Raw genomic sequence first — 7,133 nt, 5'->3', positions numbered from 1 at the left:
CACACAAACACATATAACTACAAATACAAACAAAAACAACAACAACACACACATACACATACACACAAACACACGCACACAAACACAAATACTGTAAAAGCCAAGGTACATAGGTGTGGAGGTCACTGTAATTTTGAGTCAGGTCTCCCAGGTAAAAAAAAAAAAGGGGTGGGGTGGGGAATAGAGGCAGGCGAGGGAGATGGGTAGCCAGGGAGAGAGAGAGAGAGAGAGGGGGGGGGGGGCAGGAGGCGGAGGGAGGGAGGGGGAGAGAAATGAGAGAGAACAAAGGCACTGAGCTAAACACGCACATGTGGAATCATTACATTTTAATGCTACATAACAGGCCTATTTCGTGGGTAAATTGTGGTTTATTACTGATTTTCAGGAATACCATTTTGCCTTCCAGCACTGATCGATATTCGTATAGATGACACTTGTGCTGGGTGGAGGTATGTGGTGGAGATGGGGGAGGGTGGGGTGGGGAGCGTTTATCACAGGAGAAAGAAAACTTGAGACCAGGCCCAGAAGTAGCCTCCATATACCAGCGTGGAACGACAGCAGAACAAGTAAAAAAGCCTCGAATTTGAAGCTTGTCACCTGCAAAAACCGTGACATTCTGGTCCAGGAAAAAAAAATGGAATTAAGACGTGTTTGGTCTCTAGGCGGGAGAACTTCCGGAGCATATGAGAGCGAAGCTTTTTAAAACAAGCCAGGAAAAAAAAAGGGAGAACAAGAAATCATACTTTTCGTAATTGCAAGGTAAATATTTTTGCTCCGTGGTATTTTCATTTCGCCACACAGGTAACGGGGTTTTCCACTCTAGCTTCCGTCCCTATTATATTTCTGATCTCAAACTATTTTGTCCAGGAAATATTAGCCATGTGTCATATTGCGTGCAAGTTTATTGACGCCTTAATTACTGTTTCTTAACGAGCGGAAACGCCATATATATATATTTTTTTTAATGATAAAGCTTACCAATTTTTTGGATAAATTGAGAAACATTTCGCAGCGAAAATCTAATATTTCAAGCGGGTTTTTCTTTCAGTCTTGAACATAAACCTACAGCAGTTTTGAAACTAGGGATGAGACCAACAGATAAAAAAGCAAATACTAGAAAGAAAAACAAAAATGGGATTTCAAGATTAGTCACCGTTTGAAGTAAGCTATATGAAACGCGAATAGAGGCACCATTTCCCAAATATTTGCCTACTTAAGAAAAGTAGTATGCATCCTGTACACATGATCTAGTTTACAAAAAGAAAATGGTTGAAAGTCACTCAAACGATGCCATTGTCGGTAACTTTATTCAGGGAGGTGGGTCTCTTCCCACCTCCCTGCTTTATCGTATCAGATGGTGTCCGGAAACTCTATTGTGGGTAGTTTTCGGATGTACCGCGGTACTATATTATTGAATATAAGATCCCAGTTCAACAATGAAGAAACATCAATTGAAAAAAAAGGCTACTTCAATCAATGTGACAAGATCAAAAGAGTGAATCTTCAACTTCATTGTCGCAGTCTTTGTGGTACCTATAATGTCCAAACATCGCATTTGTTGTCAAATGGTGAAATCAATAATTCAATCTTGTGGCTATCGAAAGGCACGAACTAAGGTGGTGAACAGGACATGGGTGCTGTTCGTTATTCTGAAGGTTCGCTATCCCGAAGGTTCGTTAATACGAAACACACGAATTCCCTATACCCAGAAGTTCGTTAATCCGAACATTTGTGGCGTTATTCCGAAGGTTCGTTATTCCGTAGATTCGTTAATTCGAAAGTGAAATTCGGAATAACGAACCTTCGGAATAACGAATCTTCGGAATAACGAACCTTCGGAATAACGAGCTGTAACCGGTGGACATTACCCCACTGTAACACACACATACCTTATTTCACCATATTATGTTATGTAGCATTTCCCACAAGGAAGACTAATAGCCTACTAATACTTGAAGATTTCTTGACCAGTCGAACGAAATTGGCTGACTTTTGAAGACGAATCATCACGGCAGTTTTTCTTAACGTCTATCATTGCCACGTACAGCTACGATATTTGGAAGATATCTTGTATTTCCTCTCCCAAGTTTTGCAACTACATCTTCAGGGAGGTGAGTTTTCGTCTCACCTCCCTGATAATATATAGCTTTACTGTAAAGATACGATCATTGAGAATTCCAACTCTGACTTCAAAATTGTCGATGAATTAAAAAAAAAAAAAAAAACCGATCAGTACTCTTTGGACTGAATAAAACGCTTAGAAAAATATGAACGAGGTAACATACTGAAAGAAAACCCGTTATAATATCGTCGTCTCCATACGATTTTAATGAGGAATATATCAATCGTTCAGGTAAATAAGATGTTACATGAGTGCGACAAAAGGCACCAAGGCAGTCTGATAATATTTGAGAGCAATAGACAGAATATATAGATAGATATAGATATATATAGATAGAAATAGATATATATATAGATAGATATAGATAGATATAGATAGATATAGATAGACATATAGATAGATAGATAGATAGATAGATAGATAGATAGATAGATAGATAGATAGATAGATAGATAGATAGATAGATAGATAGATAGATAGATAGATATAGATAGATAGATAGATAGATAGATAGATAGATAGATAGATAGATAGACAGATAGATACATAGATAGATAGATAGATAGATAGATAGATAGATAGATAGATAGATAGATAGACAGATAGATAGATATAGACAGAATAGCTGATAGATAGATGACAATAGATAGAGATAGACGACTAGAGAGATAGTATACTGGTAGATAGATAGATAACTTATTATAATCACATTATATTGACGGACAGATAACTGGATTTATGAGTAGATTGATTGATGGATGGATGGACAGAAAGACAGATGATTAGATGGATAGGCAGACAGATTATTAATTGATATATTTATTGATTTACAGATCGATGGATATAATGAGAAGAGGGTGAGAAGAGAAATTTGTTGTGTCATTATCGCGGTTAGGGGAAGTTTTATGGTGACCAGTATAAATAGTAGTGGCACCCTCCTTCAACCGCAAATAAGATCGCTCCCTTTAATTTCCGCCAAACCAAGGGGAAAAGAGAAAAAAAAAAAGGGAAGTAAGATGAGGAACATACCGACCCCCTCAGTCTGAAATTGTTGGCTTTGGAAATCGAGAGGGAGAAGGACAGCTGCGGCGACGGCCAAGTTGGGGTCGACTGGCCCGACGCGCCAGGGCGGGACAAAGCGGCGGCCTCGCAACGAGCACACGAACTGGGTGGCCCTCGTCAAGAATTATTGGGGGTCAGTTTTTTTGTTTGGGTTCTTCCCCGTTATTGCAAGGGGGTGATGGCAGAGAGTCATTAGTCTCGTAATGACTTCGACTCGAGCTAAAATGGCCTAAAATCAGAAAATAAATGATGGTGACCGATAACAGGACTAAGCTATGGGTAAGTGTTGGAGAGAAACGGAAAATTACTTTGAGGTTTCGTTTGTTTGCTTGTTTGTTTGTGTTTGTTTGTTTGTTTGTTTGTTTGTTTGTTTGTTTGTTTGTTTGTTTGTTTGTTTGTTTGTTTGTTTGTTTCAGAAACAATTTGCACGAGGCTCGCAAAGGTCTCATGATACGTGTCATACAACTGTGATCTTTCGTTATGAAAAAAAAAAAATAATACGGGGTTTAGAATTGACCCGTACTCCAGCTTTAGCGAATTTGGTGGTCGGATAGTCTCCGAAACTATCATCAAGCACCAGTTCAAGGAGGTGGAGGTGGTGGTGAGGGGGGGGGGGGAGGAGGGGGTTTCTTTCTCCCATAATGGATGGAGCATGGAGCTACAAATAGTTCCATGGACAGAGCAAACTGATCGAACCAACAAGTTTCGCAGACGCGCACGAACTACACACACTTACGAACAAAGCAAACTTCCGTCACCGTTATTGCTGTGAAGCAGCTTTTTATGCTTCTTTTACGGATTTATCTGCATGTGCATGTGTACATGACTATAAAAGTTTGCACAGCACGCGGTTTCCCATTCTCTCCCTTAAACAGTATTGGTGGAGATGAGAATTGGGCTTTTAACTTTTTGTGAGATACCAAGAAAACACGTATGATATAGTAAAAAACATACCATTTTAAGAGGAATTCAAAGTTTATTTGATGAAAATCGGGTTTGGAATGGCTGAAACATCCAAAAACAAAGTAAAACAAAGCGATCGTATATAAAGTGTGGGTCCCACATTTTATTAGAATCGCTCTTTTGGGATATCTCAGCCATTTCAAAACCAATTTTCATCAAATAAACGTTGAATTCCTCATAGAATTACATGCTTTTTCATACTTAATATCTCACCAAAAATGTTAGAAACCTGAAATTGGGTCTCAAGCAAAACTATACGATCCCTTTAAATTCCGCTTCACCATGTATGACCACCGTTATACTAGTATATATACACGCGAGTAGTATATACATGTACCCGTTCGCACCCCGTGGAGCAGTGGAGCTGTGGAGCGGTGGAGCTCCACAGCTTATGAATATTAATGAGTTCATGAATAGTAATGATCATGAATATGTATGAATATGTATTTATGTAAATGTACATGCATTATGTATGAGTGTGAGATATAATAGTCTGTGAATGGGAGTGGCAATAGCAATAGTGAATTGTGGAGCAGTGGAGCTCTCTGACCTAGCATATCATATTAGTGAGCTTGATTTATGAATATGTATGATTATGCATTTATGTTAACATTGTATAAACTATGCGTACGCTGTGGAGCTATGGAGCTGTGGAGTGGTGGAGCGGGAGTGACTCTCTCGCAACATGGCTGGTGTGGAGTGTATGTTGTGGAGTCTATTATTTTTGCACGTAAGTTGATGCAAATATAATTATGCAAATGCGTATAACAGTAAGGTGCGAAGAAATGAACATTATCAATTATGAAGTGTGGAGCTGCGGAGCTTCAAATTGACCTAACATATGAATATTAATGAGCTTAAGCCATGAATATGTATGATTATATATTTATGTAAATATGATTTGTTTATGCGTTTGCGGAGGTGTGGAGGGTGACTCTTTGCAACCGATGGCATGGCTTGTGTGGAGTGTTTGTTGTGGAGTCGTATGATTTTACACGATGAATATTATGAAAGGGTAAATTATATCAGCATATGCAAAGATTAAATGTATGACACAGATATGTTTACTTTGTGAATGGGCGTGACGGTAACGCATGTGGGCTTAAGTTTATTTGATACTTGATTGTTTTATATTTTTTGCAACGGATTGTATGGCTTACAGTGTGGAGTGCATATTGTGGAGTCGTGTTTTTTTTTTGCTATGTTTTTTATGTTTGTTTGTTTGTTTGCTCGCACGATGATACGAAAGGTTGATATATATGCAAATGCGTATATATACCGGTAACGTATGAAGTATTAAGCATCATCTATAGTGAATTGTGGAGTAGTGGAACTCCAAGATGACTAATATATGAATATTGATAAGCTTTATTCATGAATATGTATGAATATGCATTTATGTTAATATATGAATTATGTTTGGGCTAAGGAGCTGTGGAGCTATGGAGCTGTGGGGGGGGGGTCTCTCTTTTTTCAATTGATTGTATGGTTGGTGTTGAGTGTATGTTGTGGAGTCGTATGATTTTGCGCGATGATACGAAAGATTGATATGAATAGAACTATGCAAATTCGTATAACAGTAACGTATGTAGGATAAGTCATCACCAATAGCGAATTGTGAAGCAGCGGAGCTCCAACAAGATGACCTAGCATATGAATATTAATGTATGCAAATGCGTATCAATTATGTATGATTGTAAGATTAAGCACGCTCAGGTGAGACTTGTGGAGCTGTGGAGAGCGAGACTCTTAAAATGATTTCTATGGTTATTGTGAAGTTAGGTTGTAGAGTCGCATGCTTGCACGATAATACATACAGAAAATTTCATATCATTACAGATATTCGTGTACCTCGGTAAATGTGTAAACACGACGTAGGATCATAAGATAGGCCTATGATCACGTACCCGCTGAGCAGCGGAGTCGTGAAGCAGTGAAGTTCCAAGATAATGCAAAATGTATGAATATTCATGAGTTGAGGGTTAAATGTGGAGTTAATGGTGTGATGGGGTTGTGCGCCTTTATATGATGGAAATCTTATGTGACTTTGCTTGACGTAATATCATTACGGTGTGAGTACTTGGCATCAAAAGTGAGAATGAATGAGAACAATAATATTCATCGTTTCATCATTCCATCATTTCATCGTTTCATCATTTCGTCGTTTCATCATTCCATCGTTTCATGATTTCATCGTTTCATAATTTCATCGTTTCATCATTTCGTCATTTCATCATTTCGTTAGTTCATCACGTTCATCATTTTATCGTATTGTTAAAGAGACTTAAGTCAGTTTTCTACACAATGTTGGAAAAGCAAACATGTAGACACACAAACTTGTATATAGTGTTCACAAGTGCGAAGTAACAGATTATAGCGTTTTGTACGATAATTGCGGAGTCGTATGTTTACCCGATAATACGGAAATGTGATATCATTCTAGGTATAATCATGTGTAAATATGAACACACGATTTTCGCAAGATAACGATCGAGTTCCCACTGAGCAGTGGAGTTCCAACATGGCGGATGACGCATGAAAGAGTGCTCATAGATGCAATTGAGGCATATGGGTTCTTTGTCATGGTCACAACAACGTACAGTGACCCAATGAGGTCTATATGCATGGTGTGATCAATAACTTATGTGTTTCGTGATATAACGAATAGGGGTTCAAACAACTCGAAGTCTTTCAAATATATTCAGAAAGAATACGCGAAAAAAAAATCATAAGAAAAAAAATGAGTGATTGATGTAATCGACGTTTTGATATTCGCAATGTTCATGATACATCTTTTACTCTACTACAAGTCGCACCTAGCTTTAATAGTTTACAAAAATGTATCTTGTAATATCGTGTTATGTATATATAGTTGAACTTAAAAAAAAACCCAGCAAACCACACGGTCATTAATGTGCAATTATGTTTCGAGATGTAAGCATATCAGACGTTACACAATGATATTGAAGTTGTAAAGTATCGCGAC

The sequence above is a fragment of the Diadema setosum genome, chromosome 13 (assembly GCF_964275005.1).
Source record: "Diadema setosum chromosome 13, eeDiaSeto1, whole genome shotgun sequence".
Taxonomy (NCBI): domain Eukaryota; kingdom Metazoa; phylum Echinodermata; class Echinoidea; order Diadematoida; family Diadematidae; genus Diadema; species Diadema setosum.
This window is presented reverse-complemented; position numbering follows the sequence as displayed.